The sequence below is a fragment of the Hakea prostrata genome, chromosome 3, assembly GCF_041222555.1.
Source record: "Hakea prostrata isolate BN-2017 chromosome 3, UWA_Hpros_2, whole genome shotgun sequence".
Lineage (NCBI taxonomy): Eukaryota > Viridiplantae > Streptophyta > Magnoliopsida > Proteales > Proteaceae > Hakea > Hakea prostrata.
Genome location: NC_142602.1, coordinates 28,361,563 through 28,383,990, shown reverse-complemented (window position 1 = coordinate 28,383,990; position 22,428 = coordinate 28,361,563). Strand labels below are relative to the sequence as shown.

At 37.9% G+C, this 22,428-nt stretch overlaps 1 pseudogene; it reads right to left on the bottom strand.

Moving 5' to 3' along the window:
• Positions 1–7,470: 7,470 nt before the first annotated feature.
• LOC149021984 (mitogen-activated protein kinase kinase kinase 20-like) lies at positions 7,471–22,408 on the bottom strand (annotated as a pseudogene).
• Positions 22,409–22,428: the final 20 nt, after the last annotated feature.

Below are 22,428 nucleotides of genomic sequence, written 5' to 3'. Positions count from 1 at the left end.
TTAGCTTAAGTTGTTCAATTGTATGAACAGTTGGGTGGAAGTCTATCTGTCCTTAAGGATCTGTCTGAGACAGAAAGGTTTTTCAGTCTATATAATAAATGTAAGGCTGCAGAGCTCGATATGATTGAATCAATTGAAGTTATTAGGTGCTCTTTAGCCTAAGAATCTGTCTGAGACAGTGGAAGTGGGAAACCCTAAGCCTGAGATAGGTCTTCTTCTTTTTATGTTCTACTGCCAACAGCGATATCAAGTACTTATTGGCAAGATCTGGTACCTGATTTCAGCAACAAACATTGTCCTTTCATGACTCAAAAAATTCCTGATAATGGGTAATCAGAATTCTGAGTTTATACCTCCTGTGCATCCACTGTTTTGGTATAATCTTGGCATATAGCTGATCTTCGATTAAATGAAAAACCTATGGCAGTTCGCTTTGAAACATTGGGAGCATAAGCCCAACCTAGGACCCCTGTTCATCCACAGTTTGGGGCTTTCTGATTTCAAGTTTGTGAGTTACTCAAGATTCTCTCTTTTCTCAGTTTCCTCTATTACAGAATTTGGGTTTTCAGAATTACTTCCAGTCCAGAATTTGGTTTGTTTTTGGAACCCTAGTGCTGTAATATAAATCATTGACCTAGAGGTCTGTCCTAAATTCCAGACAAATTTATTGGGTGCATTTAATTTGAGCTTTACCGTTCCTTAGATCCACCCATGAGGTCACTCTAACCCAATTTGATCCTTAACTACTTTATCTGATCATTCCCATTTTTGCATGGGTTCATTAAAATTCTCCTAGTATTCATTGCTTAATATGTGCGAAGTGTACAATTGCCATTTCTGTCATGAGCTGTTAATTTGTATGATTTGTGTACCTTTAATGGCTGTTTAGTTATTTCTAAATCATACTTGCTGAAAGCTTTTATATTGCTTCTTTAATTAGAGAGTGTTTATGTGTTTGAGATCTCCACACCCCCCATGGATGCTACATTGTGATAAAAACTCCACATTTGAAATGTTGTTACTGATATAAAATTATTTTTGACACGCTTGGTCTGCTTTTGTATTTACTGGTAGGATCAAGCTTCCCTTTGGTTCCAAAAAGATTGTACCAATCGGGTGCAGGGCTATGATTGGGCAAGTTGCAGTTGGAGGCAAGACTGAGAAACCCATGCTCAAGGCTGGAAATGCATACCACATATTCTTGTTTTTCATATATCCTTGTAGCTACCTTCAGGATTTTTTTCCTTCGAAGTTTTGTAGTAAGAGGATTCAGTTAGTTTTGATATTGCCTTGAGACCTCAAGTAATGTTAATGGTGCATTATCATTTGAGATTATTTTAGTGTTATATACTGGTATTTTTTTATAAACATTGTCCACTGAACGATTTTCCTTTTGAATTGCTTACTTTTTTGATCATGCGTTGTTTTTGCAGTTTGCTGCTGGGATGTGGCTGATTGAAATGCTTTGATCTATCTTGTGGATGACAAGTAGTTGATCTAATCCATGTTGTCAAGTGGTGAGTTGGTTCCTCTTCAATATTCCATCAAAACTAAGTGGTATTTTTCTGCTCCAGTGAATTTAAATGAAGGTCTACACGCATATGGCAACTTATGTATAGTTCATGGTTGAACTGAACACAGTGGATTTATGGGTTTTTGGGCTTTTTTGGGTAGTTCATTTCAGATCATTTCCATGGAATATTCTAAGTCTAATAATTTTTTGAAAGCCATTCCGAATTGTTTCCAAGCAGCTTTAGATCATGTCCTTTCACAAGTCCAACTCACAGAAATCTAATGCAATGCACAAGAAATTAAGAGTTCTTCTCAAACCTTGTAATGGGACTTGGCTGATATGTGGAATTCCTGACTTATTGGAATCCTAAACAACACCCAAACTGTTGTTATTAGGCCTTTTAAGATGGATTTTTTGTTGCATTGGTTTATCAACTTAGCTACATTCAATGTATACTGTATAGTTCTACCCACAGATGTTTATCATGGATGAAGAAAATGCAATCAGAAACGAGAAGTTTCAATACTAACTAGTGCAACTGGCTAAACAATATCCCTGTAGGAAGGAAAAAGCATCCATCAATTTTTAGGGAAAACTGGGTACTCCATTTGTCCTTGGCATATGTTTGACATTTAATTATCTAGTTTTGTGCATTCTGAATTGAAGCCTAATTCCCCTCCCCCCTTGCTTACTTCTTATAATTCATGCTTAAATGGCACTGTATTCATTCTGAAATGAAGCCTAATCCCCCCCCCCCCTTCTAGTAATCATGTTTCAATGTGAGGTGTGATGGATAATATGAACTTAAGGCCTGATTTTATGCTGCATGCATCAATTATTTGTTCATTTCCTTTATTCCTGTTATGGGTAAATTATTATCAGAAATTTGATAATCAAAATGCGTGCTTGATATGGGTATTTTGTATTACAGTTAGTCACCTACCTTCTAGGATTAACAGGTAAAAACAAATCATGATTATCTCTCTTCAGCACTTCCAATTGGGTTATGAAAACTTGAAATTTTATCTAAATTTTAAGCCTCATCTATCTAGCTATTTTATTTACTGGTTTTCCCATTGCAGGATCTCCATCACTTTCAAAAAGTAAGCTGCCATTCAAGTTCAAGATTGGCAATAGATAATTTGGCTCTTTCCAGATTACAGAGTTCATAGTTGGGTAGCCTAGCAGTTGGCCTTGTTGGAGGGCCTCTTTCACTCAGATCTTGCAGCAGCCAGAGCCTCATTCATGGGGTGCTCTTCTTCTGTCATTTTTTTTAATAAGATCATCTGATCAGAAATCCAGCCATTGGCCTGTAGATGGATCAGAATTTGAACTGTTGTAAAACATAGTGGTAGAGAAGGTCCAATTTTGACTCTATGGATCTTTTTTGAATTCTAGCCATCCATTGTTATCAATATTGTACTTTCTGAATTTATCAAGTTAAGAGTTATGTTTAGCCAGTGTCCAGGTTCCATCTTGGTCTTTTATCCTTTGTGCTCCTGTGTGACTTGGGGTTGCCTCAAATTATGCATGCATGTTCTCTAGTGAATTCTAGCGCCCTTTCTATGATGTTACCTTCTTCACCAATTCATTTAATCCCCAATACTCATTAAATGAAATTCAAGGCAAAAATGGATCTATTGATTTAGAGATTGACCTTGAAAATAGTTGAAGAGATGGGCTTCCTTGTACAATGGTTCAATCGTATACAGTTGATAAGGAAAGTTATAAAGACATACATTAAAGTTTTAAACATCATCATAAATTAAAGGGTTTTGCTTGATTGATGAAAAGGGTATTTAGGTCATCTATAGGCCCTTAAATGGTAGCTATGGAATTTAAAGAAAAATAAAGGCATAATACAAAACTCACATGAGTTAAACACTAATAAATGATCAAGTGTTTGATTATTTTACCTAGACTTTGATTCCATTTAATATCACTTCCTTCACTTCTCTGCACACTCGCTGCGATGCCAATAACAAAGTATGGACTCTAGATTTATAGCCAATGGCAGGTTGCCTATAAATGGAAAGAGATCCAAGAGGTTGATATTAGTCAGGTTGCATGAATGAAATCCTAATTAAACTGGGTATTCGTCAGACCTCATATCTTCAATTATAGGACCACGCAACATTGGACCCGGTACGTCAAGTTGTTGTTGGTGGTGGTTTGTTTAATTTGGTACTCTCATAAAGTTTTGGTCTTGCCATGTTTTATATTATGTAGTTACACTTATATAAAATTATATATTACTCTTAATAGGGGGAAAAAAATTAATCCAAATTAAAGGAAAAAATTGTCATCTCAGTAGCTCTCAACCCAGTAATAAATGGTTGTTCAAAGTGATTCAGGTTGAATTTACTCACAGAATTAGGGTAACCAAATAGTTTTTCAAACAGATTCACTTTCAAAATCAAAGTAACCAAACAGTTTTTTTTGACAGATTCACTTTCAGAATCAGGGTAACCAAATCGTTTTTCAGACAGATTCACTTTCTAGAATCAGGGTAACCAAACAGTTTTTTTTTTACGAATATGATTCTACAGAACCTAATTCCACAGACTCATGATTCTCTCGGGGGGGGTTGGGGGGGGGGGGGGCCCCCCCCCCCCCCCACCCCCCCTCTAATAAATGTTTTTTTTTTTTTAAAAAAAACCTCATGCTATTTCATTTGGAAAGAAAGAAACGGTAGGGTGTTCAAATAGAAAACTCCCTATCCCAAGAAGGTGTTAGCAAACATACAACACTGGATTGTAGCTTTAAAACTACAAAAACAGGAGGAAGAAACAGTGAATGTACCGATGTACATTAACAATGAGCTACTTCAAGAAATTGAAATAAATTATTGCACTAATATACCACAAAAGAACAAAAATGTTTTGATATGTGCAGGGATTTTTAACCACTAGTTAGGAACGACTGGATGGAGCATTGGAAGATGCAAATATGGACATCTATTGTCTATCAATTTTGAAAGACAAAGCACAAAGGCAAGGTTGGAAGCAACTCTTTTTAGGTTACAAAAAGGGATGGAAATAACAACCAACGACGGAATGGAGATAGAAGAAATATGGACTAACTATCAACAGCTCCTAGATCTTCTACGTCAACCGTCAAAAGGAACTTGGCCTCTTAGGGAATTGCAGACACTACTCAAGCTTTGCCAACACAACAAAAGAAGTCAAATATGACAAAATCCCAAACTCTATGCTCCAAATTTGTTCTGAAGAGTTAGCTTATAAAGCAACTAATCTAACGGATGACTGTAATAGAATATTATCTTATAGCTGTAAGTGTATTCTAAATGCTTAATTAATGGTAATTTTTTCCTTTTATCAAAAAAAAAAAAAAAAAAAAAAAAAAAAAAAGAAAAAGGAACCTTGTTTTGTTGCTGTCGATTTTATCTCCCATGCAGCTCTCTGATCACAACATATGACATTCTTCATAATTAATGGCTACGATTACAATGGGAGGGATCAGATTCGAGAGCTGCACGGAGGATACTCGTGCGGCAGCAAACAAGTTTCTTTTGTTTTGAATTTATGAGGTTTGTTTACAGATGACTGACCATATTAGAGAGGCGACCAACATGTTACTCCAGCTAGTCACGATATATCATGTTCCCCCCTAATGTAATCGACATGAATATGACCCTCACATCATCTCTTACAGTTATAACCAATGTTCAAAATCTCATCTCATCCCTAATTCAAACTGAGGCAATGCCACCTTATCTCAGTAGACTTTAATTCAGTCTTCTTGTAATTATTGTGGAGATTACTCCAAGTGGCATGTCTTTCAATCTTGTGACTACACTAAGAATTTTCATTCTATCCATTTTTTACATGGAAATAGACCATCGATTTCCTTATGGATGACAGATATATGTCCAAAGTTAGATCTAAAGGTTGAAATTAATTAAATTAAAATAAAAACAACAACATTTTAATTTTAAATTTTAAGTGTAACCTCAACCTGTAGTAACCTTGGGCAGTTGTTGCTAATCTATAAAGAAATGGATTGTCAATTTGGGATAGGATAAGAATCCACTAGACTAAATGCTTTTAGGAAGCGAGACATTTGGGACTGAGAACTAAGTTTCTCTCTCAAAGATCACTGCTCCATTGTTCATTTCTACCTGAATTTCAATTTGATAGGCCTCTCTTATAACGGATTTTTTTTTTTTTTTTATTTTTTTATGGGAGCTTTCTATATATGGGGATGGGAAGTATATTAATGCCACCGGAGGGTGCAAACCCAAGACCTCCCCGCCGGATGGATATTTTTGGTTATTATTATTATTTGTTGGATCTGTTGACACAAAATGAGGTTGTTTTCAGTAAGAAACCACCAGACCTTTGAAGGTCTTAACTCTGGTTTCTACTTAGTTGCACAAACAAAATATTATCCTCTTGGATATGAGGATAATAATTAGGGATAATTACTGTTGTTTCCCTGTACTATAGCTTAATTACTACTTTATCCTCTATACTTTTTTAAATTACGAATTCAACTTTAAATTTTACATGTAATTATTGTTGCCCCCTCTTTTAAAACTCCATTAGTTAAGTGATGATTCAGCAATTTTATTTATTTAAAAATCCTAAAATAACTCTAAAGTTTATCCTACTTATTTATACTTTATACTAATTAAATTACCACCTTAGTAATTAGGAAAAAAATAAACCTAATTAGGTAGGTCCTTATTTTTTTAGTTTTTTTATATTTACTTTTCAATTTGGTGTTTTTCTTAGGGCTTGTGTTTTTTTTATATTTACTTTTCAAAATTTGAAGATTTATACCCGTTTGGTTGTGTGAATCCCTGGATTCATGAAATCTAGAGATTCACCTTTTTACACTAAAAACGTGAATCTGTAGATTTATGTGTATGAGGTGAAATCTTTGCACCCCTACTATAAAAATGCTAAACATTTTAACCATGCTTTCATAGATGTTTTTTAAGGATGAATTTATAAATTTCATTTCAAAGATTAATTAGGCTAACCAAACAGTTAATTTTATGAACCATGACTCCATAAATTTGAAATCTATAGATTTAAAATTTCTAGATTTTTAAAATCTTCAGACTCAAGTAACCGTAACCAAACAGGCCCTTAGTTATTCACTTTCCAATTTGATGTTATCAATTTTGAAAAGTTTGCATATCCATTAAATTTGTATTTATTTACTATCTAATTTGGTGTTATCAATTTTAGGAAGTTCCTTTTTTTTAGCAAAAAAAAAATTAATTTAGAAAATATTTTTTTGGAATTCAAAATAATAAGAATACAACTCTAAAATTGGTACTTGATACGACATTTTTTTTTTCTTTTTTCTAAAGGAGGATTATTGTATTTTGACTTTAATTTTAGAAGCTAAAAAAAATAGACATTAAACATTCAAGTGTAATAGTCTCTTAACACTATTCAACTGTAAATGAGGTGAACTTTCAACTCTAATTCTTTGGACATGATTTGAAAACCCTTCTACTTTCATATCTCCTCCAAGCTCCAGCTAGCTTCCCCCCCCCCCCCCCTCTCCCTTCTCCTATTGAGACACCCCAAGGAATACGCATATTGTTTTTATTGGGATTTAGACTCCTCTCTTTAGCCTTCCCCACTACTCTCTTTTTTCCTTTGGAAATTCTGGTATTGATGGTGTATTCATCTCCCCCCCCCCCCCCCCCCGAAAAAGAAAAAAAAAAAAAAGTAAATTACAGATTGCATGCTTTAATGAGGCTTAAACTCTAGGTTGCATGCTTTAGTGCCCTAAATTACAGATTGTACGCTTTGTGAGGCTTAAACTCTAGGTTGCACGCTTTAGTGCCCTAAATTACAGATTGTACATTCTCAAAATTATAGGTTGCACGCTTATCAGTTTTCATCCAAAATTCTGTTAATTTATGAGTGAAATGTTTATATTACCCTCATTATGGTATAATGACCAATCTACCCCTATTTAAACTCTCCCACACACTTTAGTGCCCTGATGTTGCTTTTTGCCTTGCACTTCCATGTCGGCTTTCCGGTAATCATCTCCACCACCGCACACCCAAGTGACCACACATCACCTAGATCTGGTTGAAAGCAATGGATTCAAGTCACATGTAGAGTGATGTGCCCTTCAAATTCAATTTCTCTTCTACCTTCTTCGCTAATCCGAAATAAGCTATCTTAACCTCATGGGCTTCATCTATAGCAGAGCAAATGAGGATATTCTGAAGCTTAATGTCGTAGTAAACAACACCCTCTTTGTGAATGCAACGAAGTCCATTGAGAATTGACCTTGTGCAATGCCTCACTGTTACATTTACTAGGGGACCCACCATACACCAGGTTCCAAGGTAGTCTTCACATAATTCAAAAGCACCACTATTCCTAAAGGACTATGTGATATAATATTGTTTCTCAAAGGGTAAGATGGGAAGATTATACTATACGATAAGGGTAGTTTTGGATATTCATGTAATAGAGGAATTCTAGACATTACCTGTAACTGATTGATGTTCCTACAAGTGGGATCAGATGACTAAGATAAGGAGATCAAGAAAGCATTATCCTAGTTGTCTCTCCTATTCCCTCCAAACTTCTCCTCTAAATTTAGATTGTAACAGTGGTTCGACCTGCCAGACTTCATGGCGGAAGGAACTAGATCTCGTCAATTAGATGAAGCTCTAAAGCAACTGAGCACAAAATTGGTGGAGCAAAGTGCTCAATTAGCTTCTCTACACACTTCCACTGGTGAATAGAGAGAGGCGTAACAACTCTGGTTATGCAGATCACAAATATGGATGGTTGTCTTGAACAAATGTGTCGACGACCTATGCCAATTGAAAATTCACCAGGTTTTACTTCCAATCGCTCCAACAACGCAACATAACCCACCGGAATTCAAACTCGAATGGTTCGCCTTGATTTTCTAAAATTTATCGGGGTCGATCCATCCGGCTAGATCTATATGGCGGATAATTTTTTTGATCTACATCTAACTACTGAAGCTCATAAGGTACGTGTTTCTTCATTCCATATGGTCGGAGAAGCACTACAATGGTTCAGATGGATGTATAAAACAAAACAGTATCCACCATGGGAGATGTTTTCACGAGCTCTTGAAAATCGGTTTGGCCCTTCCGATTATGAGGATCACCAGGGAGATCTCGCAAAATTGATGCAAACCACTACGGTGGCTGAATACCAGTTGCGTTTTGAAGCCTTCACCACACGGATATCTGAAATTCCAACATCATTCCTTGTAAGTTGTTTTGTATTGGGGTTGCACACCGATCTTAAACAAGAAGTAAGAGCACTCTGGCCAGTCGATATGATGCAGGTAGTAGGACTTGCAAAGCTCCAGGAGGCAAAACTTGCAGCAACTAAACGCTCAAATTATCACTCTCTTCCCATTTCAAGTAAACCACCATTACTTCCAACTCCATCACCAATGACCAAATTATCTGCAGGTCCCTTACTACTAGCATCTGCTACTATACTACCGATTAAGCGGTTAACGCCGAAGTGAGATGCAACAGCGGCGGCGCGCCCAAGGCCTTTGTTTCAATTGCGACAAGCGATTTGTTCCAGGGCATCAGTGTAAGACTCGTCACCTCTTACCACTGGAATATGAGGCAAAGGATCTATGTGGTACCACTGACGTGACTCGGGAACCATCGATGGAAAACGAGATAGTGTCGAAAGCTACGACAGAACTCTCCTTCCCCTCGATGAATGGAATTCCAACCCCGACAACACTTTGATTCACCGGAAGAGTATCAGGGCGTTCACTGCTAGTGTTGGTTGATAGTGGCGCTACCAACAATTTCCTCCGGCATGAGATAGAAATCCTACTGGGGTGTGAAGTTGAACAAATTATTAGCATGTCAGTCATGATTGGGAATGGAAATAGAATTTCTTGTGAAGGGCTCGTACGTGAATTACCTCTTTGTATTTAATCTTACCAGCTGACCATTAATGCTTATGTATTTCCTTTGGGTAGTGCAAATTTGATCTTAGGGGTCCAATGGTTAACCACTTTGGGACTTGCAAGTTTTGACTATAGTCGGTTAACAATGCAATTTGAACAAGCCGGACAGTGGTTCGAACTAGAGGGCGACCCAAAACATCCTCCGCCTCAATTTAATTTTCATGCGTTAAGAATAGCAGTCTCAGCCCAGACATGTCTTGAACTCTTTAAATTGGATCTGGATATGGGCCCAATTGCAACTCCAATGGATCAGAGGCCCAATCTTGCACAGTTACTGCAAGGATGTGCAGTGGTCTTTGGAGAGCCCACCTAGCTTCCTCCTCAACACTCCCAGGACCTTGCTATCTACCTACAGCCTGATGCAGTCCCTGTTAGTGTTCATTCCTACAGATATCCTCATTTCCAGAAGGAAGAAATTGAACGACAAGTGGAGAGTATGTTACAAGCAGGTATAATCCGGCCCAGTAATAGCCCATTTTCTTCACTTGTCTTATTATTAAAGAAACGTGATGGCACATGGCACTTCTGTGTTGATTATCGGGCCCTCAATGCGGTGACGATACATGATCACTTTCCTATACCTACTATTGATGAGATTTTTGACAAATTATATGGAGCCAGGTATTTTTCTAAGCTGAATCTCCATTCTGGTTATCATCAAATTAGAGTTCGAGTTGAGGATGTCCACAAAACTGCATTTAGGACCCATGATGATCACTATGAATATTTTGTGATGCCTTTTGGGCTCACATTTCAGGCACTCATGAACAGTGTCTTCAAGCCCTATCTCTACAAGTTTTTGTTGGTTTTTTTTTATGACCTCTTGTCTATAGTCGTGATTGGATCGAACATCTAGCCCATTTACGGGTTGTCTTGGGTGTACTTCAAGCCCATCACTTATTTGCTAAAAGAACCAAATGTGACTTTGGTAGGACCTCCATTGGATATTTGGGACATGTGGTATCCAATACTGGTTTATCAGTGGATCAAGAGAAAATTTCCGCTATTTTACAGTGGCCCATACCCACATGTTTACGTGAGGTATGAGCCTTCCTTGGACTCACAGGCTACTATTGCAAATTTATCAATGGGTATGGTTCTATTGCTGGCTCATTAACCAATTTAACAAAAAAGGGGTCGTATTGTTGGACTGAGTCAGCTCAACGGGCTTTTCATGAGTTACAAAGATGACTCACTGAAGCACCCACTTTAACACTACCAAAGTTTACTAAACCCTTCACCATTGAAGTCGACACTTCTGGAGTCAGTATTGGTGTTGTACTATCACAGGATGAAAGACCAATTAGTAAAAAGTTATTTGCAAAACTACAAGGGGCCTCTACTTATGTTCGTGAGATGACTGCGATAATGAAAGCAATTGGGAAATGGCATCAGTACCTTCTTGGACACAAGTTCTACATTTGCACTGACCAAAAGAGCCTTCAGGAGTTGGTAACTTAGATTGTGCAGACCCTTGAACAACACCAGTGGCTTAGCAAACTCATGTGATACACATTTGAAATCTCTAACAAACCTGGTAAAGATAATTGTGCTGCCGATGCTCTATCACGAGTGCTATAGCTATTTATGGAATTCGCTGCTTTGTCTGCTCCATAGGCCGACTTCTTACTCTAGGTACGCCGAGATATTTCCAATTCTATAGAAATGCAACGTCTCTATAATGACATTCAAACCAACCTAGGAGCTTACCCTGCGTATTGCATTCAAGACAGGCTCATTTTTCACCATCACTGCCTGGTATTAGACCCGACGTCTCCACTTTGTCACCGATTTCTTGAAGAGTATCATTCAACCCCTTGTGGTGGCCATGTTGGTTGTTTACACACCATGAAACGCCTCTCTGCTAATGTTTATTGGAAAGGAATGCGAAATGTTGCCAAACGCTTTGTTGCCCACTGTAACACTTGCCAACAAATGAAGTCACTCACCACAGCTCTAGTGGGCTTGTTGCAACCCCTCCCTATTCCTGAGCGTATTTGGGAAGATCTCAGCATGGATTTCATTGTGGGGTTACCCCCTTCAAATGGTAAGACCTCTATCATGGTTGTGGTCAATCGCTTGTCCAAATATGTGCACTTCACACCATTACCAAACCATTTCAGCAGTTTGAAGGTTGCCGACGTATTTTTGAATGATGTTGTGAAGCTCCATGGTATACCTAAAACACTGGTAAGTGATCGCAATCCATTGTTTTTAAGCTCGTTCTGGCAAGAGCTCTTCTGACTATAGGGTACCCAGCTGGCCATGTCTTCCGCTTACCATCCACAGAGCGACGACCAAACTGAGGTTGTCAATCGCAGTCTTGAGATGTATTTGCGTTGCTTTGTTAGTGATAAGCCTCGTCGTTGGACTACCTACCTCCCCTAGGTAGAGTTTTCTTATAATACACCATTTCACTTGGCAATAGCTTCGACTCCCTTTGAAGTAGATTACGGTCACCCACCGCCAGCATTAATCACCTATATTCCTAGCACAGTGACCAACACTGCCGTCAATGATGCCTTGCAAGACCTTAATCGAATACTCCGTGACTTGAAATTTCATTTGCACAAAGCTCATAATCGTATGCATCACCAAGCTAATAAACATCGTGTCAACACCAAATACCAACCTAGTATGTGGGTTCTAGTGCGCCTTCAACCTTACTACCAGACCTCTATGGCCTTGTGCCGAAATCAAAAGCTTGGTCGTCGTTTCTTCGAACCTTCTCAGGTGCTTGAGCACATCGGCAAGGTTGCATATCGCCTCGTCCTACCTTCTACCTCTCAGATCCACAATGTCTTCCATGTGTCCGTTTTGAAGCCCTATTTGGGAGCATCGCCTCTGGTAAACTGTTTCCCATCATCCCTCCAACTCCATTGCTTCCAACAGCTGTTCTTCAGCGTTGAACACTCTCTTGTAGAGGTAATACAGTGCATCAGGCCTTGATTCAGTGGGCGGATCTTCCGCTATAGGAGGCAACTTGGGAGGATTTGGGCTGCCTGTGCTTTCAATTTCCGACTTCCGCTTTGGAGGACGAAGTCGGTTCTGCAAAGGAAGGCAATGTTACATTTACTAGGGGACCCACCATACACCAGGTTCCAAGGCAGTCTTCAAGTAAACCAAAAGCACCACTATTCCTAAAGGCCTATTGGAAAATGCCATGTCAACATTTGCCACATCAGCCTCCATTGGTTTTGATGATAACAAACATGAATTACTAATGGCTATATTGAGTTGTGTTGTTTTAGTTCAAGATGAGAACAAGTGGACCAACTCCAAGTGAAAGCCATATGCTCATGCTCAAATCAAGCCCAAGCCAAGATCATGCCAAGATGGACATGAAGATGATCATGAAGAATGGAATACAAGAAGACTCAAGAACTTCAATAATCAAGACTTCGATGAAGTTAGGACTTAGGACACCTCCATATGCACTCTAATGTAATTGTATGTAATCATGTGTGTTGGTGCAACCTAGAGGGGGGTGATTAGGTTGCAACTAGTGGATTGTCCCAATTTTTCAGTTTGTGCGGAAATACAAAGTAAATTGAAAATTCAAATGAAATTAAACAATACAATCAACCACAAGACAAGTATTTTATAGTGGTTCGACTTTGCAAGTCTACGTCCACTCCTCTCTTGGCCTTAAGAGAGTATTCCACTATTGATTCTCTTTCATACAATGGGTAGAGATCAAACCCTTTCAATCTTGTACGGGCAAGAACACCCCTCAACGCACGGGCAAGAGCACCCAACCAACGCACGGGCAAGAAACCCAAAACCAACTAATCACCAGACAGAATGAAAACGACAAGAGAAGGAGACCAACAAGAGGGGACACACCCGGGGGGAGCAAAAGAGGAGCTCAAGAAGAAATGCAGCACCACCAAAGCCCAACACCCAAGCGACCCACAAGCACAACACCGGAGCCAAGGGGGGAGAAGGGAAGGCAAAGCACAAGGCCTGCAAGAGACAGGACACGGGAGGGGGCGGGGGGGCCCCAGAGGGAGGGGAGCACCGGCCAACAACCCCAACGGGCGAGCGCCGGGCGGGGCAGGACGGACGGGTTCTCCGCCGAGCCGCGCCGCGGCCCGCGGCCGCGGCCGCCGCGGCGCACGGCATCCGCCAATGGTTGTCTGACTTAAGTTGGGGCTGGGACATGGCTTGGGTTTTTGGACTTTTTGGTCAACCCTAAGCATTGTACACCTCACTAACATGTCCTAGGTCACTCTAGTAATATGAATAACATATAATTGATGCATTTACATGAATGTGTATGTGAGAGTGTCCTAAGCCCTAATTCAACCTAAGTCTTGATCTTCGACTTGATTTTGTGCAACAGTCTTCATGTCTATCTTGGCATGGTCATCTTGACTTAGACTTCATGTCCATCTTCATGTCTATCTTGGCATGATCTTGGCTTTGACTTGCATATTTCATGTCTATCTTGGCATGATCTTGGCTTTGACTTGCATATGGCTTTGACTTGGAGTTGGTCCACTTGTTCTCATCTTGAACTAAAACATCATAACTCAATATAGCCATTAGTAATTCATGCTTATTATCATCAAAACCAATAGAGGCTGATGTGGCAAATGCTGACATGGCATTTCCCAACAATGTGCATATCATGTCACTAGATTGACCTAGGACATAGTAGGAAGGTGTATGAGGCTTACGGTTGACCAAAAAGACAAAAAACCCAAGCCAAATCCAAGTCCCGTACTTGACTTGCTGTAGACAGATGTCTATCTAGTTTCTGTCAGGTGACAGAATGTCAGACGGAATTCCATCTGAGACGGACCTCCGTGCGCAGAAAAGAATGATTGTCTGAGACGGAATTCTGTCTGGTTTAACTAAGCCAATAATGGCTAGTTTTTAAATGCTATTTCCCAGACGGACGACTGTCTGGACTAAAAATTGGACTAAAATTATGTTCATTTTCTATCCGTTGGGGATTGGGCTAAGGCACTCAAAGGCCATCTATTTAAGCCCAATTCACCCCTTTTGAGAGGGTTGAACTCCACACTTGATCAACTACTCCCCAAGTGACCTCAAATTCTCAAAACACAAGAAAGCATTTGTGTTGTGCCTCTCATCCTCACTCAACCTTGAAGAAAAATACCACGGTACTAAGTAAGCTTGTGGAAATCAAGCTTGAGGTGATTGAAGGCGTCGGTGGTGCATGCATTTCATATCTTGAGCATACACTCTCATTGCATCACACTCACACAAGAGGTAAAGTGTCATACCTTTTGTTAAGGTAACATCCTTCTCTTGTAATTCTTCAATTCTAAGTCTAGGTAGACTAGAATTGGTTTTGGGTGCTCTTGCCCGTGAACAAAAATTAAAGTGGGTGCTCTTGCCCGTGAACAAAGATTGTAAAGGGTAAAAAAATGTTTGATCTCTACCCATTGTATTGAAAGAGAATCACTAGTGGAATACTTTCTTAAGGCCAAGAGAGGAGTGGACGTAGACTTGTAAAGTCGAACCACTATAAAATACTTGTCTTGTGGTTAATTGTTATTGTTTAATTCATTTGAATTTTCAGTTTACCTTGTATTTCCGCACAAACTGAAAAATTGGGACAATCCACTAGTTGCAACCGATTCACCCCCCCCCCTCTCTAGGTTGCACCAACAAGGACTATGTGATATAAATACTGTAATTCTCAAAGGGTAAGATGGGAAGATATACTATAAGATAAGGATAATTTTGAGTATTCATGTAATAGAGGAATTCGAGACATTTCCTGTAACTGATTGTTGTTCCTATAAGTGGGATCAGATGAATGAGATAAGGAGATTAGAAAAGCATTATCCTAATCGTCTCTCTTGCGTCTCTCACTCTTTGTTCTCTTCCCTCCAAACTTCTCCTCTGAATTTAGACCGTAACACTTACTTATGGTTCCATTAAAACTCCACCAGTATTCTTGACCAGAGCAACTAGAGTACCCAAAGAAGCGTACTCCATGAACACATTATAGAACTGCTAAGCATTTCCAACTGTGTGATAGTCTCCTAAACAATGAATGATTTGGGACAATTTCTAAAATGGGTTAGAAAAAAAAAAAATTCCCCTTCTGAAGTGCAGAACACTCAGAAATCATAGCTGATTTCACTGCCATTAACTTGGGTAACTCAAATACACCACAATTACCTACCGGAATGTCAAATCTACAGAACTAAGCTTCCACGGCCGATCAATTTCCCTCTTTTCACTCCATCGAATCAGAGATGTTCCTTTTCTTTCACTTCTTGTCTTCTTCATTTCTCCATCTTCACTTTGCTTGCTCTGCTTTTTGCTCTCTCTCATTTACAGCGAAGACCAGACCCCCAACGTCTCCCAAATTTCTAATGGTATAAATAGGAAGGATTTTTTCCAAAAGAAAATAAATAGCTTAGCAGGGGTAGAGAAGGATTTTCTGGCAGGGACAGTGAGGCTGATGGTTGCTAACAAGGGAGAGTTGGGGAGGTTTTCAGATATGGTGGTCTAGTGAGGTGTAGGTAGAAGATGGGTGAGAGAATTTAAATGAAGGTAGATTGATCATTATACCATAACGAGGGCAATATGGATATTTCACTCCTAATTAACTTAACAAAATCTTGGATGGAAAGTGATGAGCGTGCAACTTGTAATTTTAAGAGTGCGTCAGTAATTTATGGCACTAAAGCGTGCAACCTAGAATTTAAGCCTCACTGAAGCATACAATCTGTGAGGGTTTTACTCCCAAAAAAATAAAAAATAAAAAATAAATAAATAAATGGTTCAATACTTAAAGTTATATATGCCACAGGCAGGGTTTGAAACCATTCCACTAATCCTCCACTGGCGATGATATCACTAAGTTATATATTTCTAGTTAGTGAAATTATCCTTACTACAAAGTGAACATACCATAAAACCCTTATGTCTAAGTCACCATATAAACATTTTTCCCCCCTAAATATCAAAAGTCATTTGGTTTAAAAGAAGGGATAATTACTATTGTCCCCTTGTACTTTGGTTTTATTGCTAATCAAACCTCTTTCTTTATGAAATTATTGTTGCCTCCTCACTTCTAACAGTGTTAATTGATTGTTAACATCAAATATGTAATGTCTATTTTTCCCTTCATTAAAATTAAAAAGTTAAAAATATAACATTACCCTCATTTATAGAAATTATATTGAATGTCAATTATATCCTTAAAATCTTATATTTTATAATCAATTTTGGCTTTGGTGGGACCACACACTTATGATTGTTGAGACTTTCATTTTCTACTTAAATTTTTTACAATCAATAATGGAAGTTTTACAAACAAATTAGCATATAAGATGCTAATTGATAGGAAATTTGGTAACATGTATAATGGTCAACATATATTAAGTGATTTTCAATTTCCAACTTTGAATTACATTTGATATTTCTTAATATTTTAGTTTCTATTTTAAGTTTTATTTAATCATATATTTCATTTATTGGTGATTTCTTTTTAGAGAAAAAAAATCAAATTTTCCTTTATTCAGTAGTTTCTTTTTAGAAAAGAAAAGTTAATTTAAAGTTTTTTTTTTCCATAGTTAATTAAGGGTAGTATTATACGTTGAGAAAAGAGTCAATAACTAAAGAGATAACTACAGGATTATTTTTGGGATTTTGAAACAATATATAGATGCCACATCATTAATAAACTAACGGGGCATTAATAATTTTAGAAAAAATTAAATGTTGGATTAGCAATTTTAAAAAGTACACGGGATAAAGTAGTAATAAAATCAGAGTACAAGGGGGCAACAGTAATGTCCATAACTCGTTAGGATAACAAATCTGCAACTACTATATCAAAAAAATCTGATTTATTGTGGTCGCATTAGGCATACATCACTTTTTTTCCATCACTCCCCCCCCCCCCTCCTTTCTTGGATGAATAAAAAGGGGGAGGGGGGGTGGAAGAGAGACTCCTATTATTTTTCTTCTTTTTTCTATAGGATTTGAGATCAATAATATAGTCTTCGGCGAGGTGATGGAGCTTTCTAATAAAGCGGAAACGTCTCCAATCCTAAAGAGGAGGGAAGGCCACTTGGAATCCTAAGTAACCCCATGCTCACTAGTCCACATCAAAATGGGATCAAGGGAAGACTCCAAAGAGGGGATGGATCTAGCTCCGAAGAAGGGGAACAGGGGAAGCAATGGGCCTAGTAGGGTAGGGTTGAAGGATAGGCCCAGAAATGGGCCCATCAAAAGGGTTGGGAGAGGAAGCAATGGACCCAATAGGGGTCCCAAAAGAAGAGGGAGTTTTTTTTTTTTTTTGGGTTGGGGTGGGGGGAAGCAATAGAAGAAAAGGAGAATTGGAGCTGAATTAGTAGATCAAAAGAGTAAGTAGTTGAGAGATTTACAAAGACATCTCCAAGATTAATTTCCGATAATTCCATGAATCTTTGGGTATTATGAACAGGACATTAAGGTGAAGCTGGAATTTTAGAGAGTTCATGTGTGATACAATTCTTGTACTTCTTTTTGTGTTGTCACAACTTGACTCAGTTTTACCCTCACAAATATAAATAAATAAATAAATAAATAAGAATGGGCCTATTAGGTACATATTAAAAGTTAATGAAAATGGTTTATCTAGTGGGACCCATCCCTATTTCTGTGTTCAACACCGTCAAGAGAACACTTTTGCTTTGATATTGCAACCGTCGGCTTGACTTTAGGTCGATCGAGGTTTGCGATCCGATGGCCCAGGATGTCTCACTAATGGTTTAGTGCATTCCAAGCAAAATGATTCACTAGAATTTTTCCCATGGAATTTAGTGAAAGCAATCTTGGAGAATGTCTAGTTTCACAATCTCATGATAGAAGTAGATCAACTTGAGATTCTATATGTTGACTTTCATATCGATTTCAGGGAATCCATTAAGGCTGCTTTGAGGAAGCAAAAACTTAGCTGCTAATGTGAAAGCATCACTAGATCTACAAAGTCTTCAAAAACCCATGATTGTTGGGCTGCCAAGCTCCACCAATTATCTCATGTGCTTCAATCTCCTCGTTACCAAGCAGATGAGCTGTGGTTACTTCATATGCAGGTAAACCGCAATGCAATGTTACCTAAAATCCAGTTAAAACCCAGTAGGCTGTGGTTGCCTCAATTGCAGGTCACCCTCAATGCAATGTTACCTAAGATCTGATCAAAATCCAGTAGAGACAAGAGAGAGAATCTGTGGAAGTGGTCACCTTATACCCAGGTATTTTTCTTTAAAATAAGTTTTAAACCACCCACCGCCATTTTCTTTTGAAGGTACTTAGATTTGACCTTCACTTTGTTACAGGAATCATAAAGAGCTTATAAACAATTCTTAACTAGATCATGTTAGTTGTCTTATTCTTGGAATTTTGAAAAAAATATTACTCAAAATGTATATTTCATTCATAAACTCCAATGGGTATTTATATTTACTCTCTAAGTAAACTCCACTAAATATAAAAACAAGTAAATAAACTAGTCTTAAACTTATTAAGGAATCAATGTAACACCAAATAAGAAATTAATATAAGAATATCAAATAATAAAATATAATTAAAATATGAGATTTAAAGGGAAATTCTATTCTAATTGAAAACCTGAGTCATACTTCCAACCATTAAACCACCCAAGACATTTTTGAATTTCAGCCTTTTAAGCATACAAGAAAGTCTACTGCAAAAATTAACAAACTACTCAACCCAAATAGGAAGGAAGTTCAAAATGTTAGAATGTTAATAAAATATTTCACATAAGATAGACTTTATTGATTATTTTATACTCTAATTTGGTTTCCTTATTAGTCTGATATGGGTAATATATGATTGCTAGAATTCTTATATAGACTAACTAGTGTAGGCTAATAGGGATCGTTACATCTTGATGAACGATCTAATCAGTTTACCTATATAAAGAATGTTATGTCCCTCCTCTAAATTCTAATGCATAACATTATTCTCTATATATAAAGTGTTAGTTTAGAGAGGTTGTTTCATCGAGCTAGTGAATAAAGATGAGTCTAGAGGAGAAGATCTAATATCAAGTTGATCATAGAATCAACTTCAAGTTCATTCTTTGTGCGAGACTAAAAAAAAGATTTCGTTGTATTCCGTTTTCAATGGATCCTACGTAGGGTATGTTTCATCATCTTATATTATTATTATCTTATGGTGTTTTTATCAATCCATGTGATTTTAGTTAGATTTAATCTTAGATAAAAAATTACCCAAGAAACAAACCATGCAAATTGATGAGGTAATTGATTGTACAATAAGGAAATGAAGGGTATTAGTCCTATAAAGACCCCTCTCTCCAACCTTCACCACCCTAATGGTCCGACCGCATATACTAGTTCGGTTCGGTTTGACAGAATAGGCTCTGATTTGCTTCTAAACCGATTTAATTGATGGTATCATTAAAAAAAATCCGAAATACTATATTTAGTATTTATTAATTTATGACCAAACTGTATGGAATTTTGAAGCGTTCTCTTGGGGTTTTATGTTTAAGACCCTTTTGTAAGAAAATGAACTATTTTTAGAACTAAATTACACCCATATATATGCGAAATATGATATATCATGTTTTAGTTAAGCGGATATAAAAAAAAATTGGAATGCTATATATTTAGTATTTTTTTAATTTCTACGCAAACCACAAAAAAATTTGAAGCGTTCTCTTAGGGTTTTAATGGAATCATTTTCAGAATCAAATTCCACCTCTATATGTATGAAACATAAGATAACATATTTATGTTGTTTTTATAACTTCACCGTTGACAAATTTTGTTAACATGGTTATTTTATTTTGTCATATGATTTTGTATTGTGAACATGTTTGATATTATGCAATGGTAAGTATATATATCATGCATGTCTTATAAAAATTATAATTGCCTTTTGATAATCTCGAAGTTTTTTTTTTCAAACGATGTAATAACTTGTGTTGTAATTTTATTGTCCATCTAGCCCCTTGCCATTCAGTTTAAAATTACAACTAATGTCATATTATGAGTGATATAAAGTAAATCTCAACATGAGTGTCATACCCCACCCTCCAATTTCGGACCCACCAGACAACCCATGGGTGTGATCCACAGCCACAAGATCCATGGTTTATCCATCAGTAATAATAAATAGATACAATGTTCAAATCAAGAGCAAAGAACAGTTCAATAATTAATGTTAAGGAACAAAGAGTTCAAAATCCAATGAAAAATAATAAATATAATCCAAGGAATGAATCAAAGGAAATGTATCCAAAAGAATGTTTTCAACGGAAGCAAAGAAAATCTCATGGTTTAATTATTGTTTTTGTCTTTCTCAGGACTGACACACCCTTCTTCTAGTCTTACAATAAAAGGTGTCATAAAACCTTTTCTCATCGACTAATCCAAATAACCAACAACTTGAATCATCTTTCTATCAATAGGTGCCATAAGAGCACTCCATGCACCCATAAGAGGCTTCGTGTTGTGCAGCACCAATTCCGATTGACATTTCTACAATGTCTTCTTTGGAGTTCTCCCATACATATGAAACTTCTTCCACTTCTGTATAACCATCTAAAGAAAAAAAAATAGAGACAATCCACAAAGATGAGTTCACAAACTCAATAAGGTTACAATCTCATATACACATTGACATCATAAACACATCATGAATAAAATGAAAAAGTGATAAGCAACAGTATGGATGCACCTAACAGCTAACCATGCAATTCTCTAATAAAGCATACATGCTTTAAGATATAACATCAGTCTCTCCTCTAGGTAGGTCTCGTCATTCTAATCCCTCATGGACTAGGTACCTCTGTTGGGATCCCGGGCAAGGGAGTACGGTCCTAGTCAATCAACCTTAGCTGGGGTTTAGGTCTCACACTCTCTCACAACAAGCAGTGGCATGAGTATTGGCGCATGTCAAGGATTTCTAACTCAATGCAAGGTCCTACAATAACATACTACATGTGGTTTAGATACTATCCCCTATGACACCAACTAACTCGATTAAGTATTATTATCTACCTAAGAATGAGAATCCTCACGGACTGATTACTTTTGTTGGACTCTCATTTCCTAAACCCTATCAAGTGAGGCCACGTAATGGGGTTTGGATTGCATTACCTTTATGCCGTCTCTTGCCCTTGTTCCGACGGCGCCCAGCTGTTTGCCACCCTTCCTCATTTCTTTGAGCAAGTGGGTACCATCATAGCAGATGGAGCAACTGGAGCATTAATTACCACAGCAGTAGCATGATTTGATGGTTAGTGCTCATTTGAGTGTCCAAAGACACGGTGGGCAACGGGAATAATGTGGAGCTGCCTAATCATGAGAAACTTTTTGCTAGAGGATTCCACCATCTCTCTCGCAAACGTTTATATACTCTGCAACCTGTCTTCAACATCCACTAAAACCCAGAAACAATCAAATGAAACATTTTCTCTTCTAGTCATGCACCGATCTCTACATAGAGGTGTACCAATAACACTGGCGATGGTGGATAGCAACTTGCCTCCCCAAAGGTCCATTGGCAGGCCATATAGTCTTACCCACACTGGGAGTTGCTTTTCATCAGTTCTTTCCATGGGAGCGTGTGACCATGGCTGGAGCATGAGAGGCCTCGCTCCGAAACACCTCGGACCCTCATCAAGTACTTCACGACTAAGTTCAACAGTCTGAAAAAGAAACAGGAAAACACCAGAAGATGATCATCCATAGACTTCTATCTCACCTCGATTTGCCCAGTGATCCAACACAAACCTCTTCATGCTATTGGAGGTTGGCGTTGGGCCAAAAAAATTATCCAATCTCCACCAGAACGATCGGGTGGGATTCCTGAGTGTTGTCCAACCGGAGGGGCTCTCATCGACGATGGACCACTGGCAGCCGGAACTCTTGCCCTGCTCATGGTTCCTAGAGCAGTTCAAA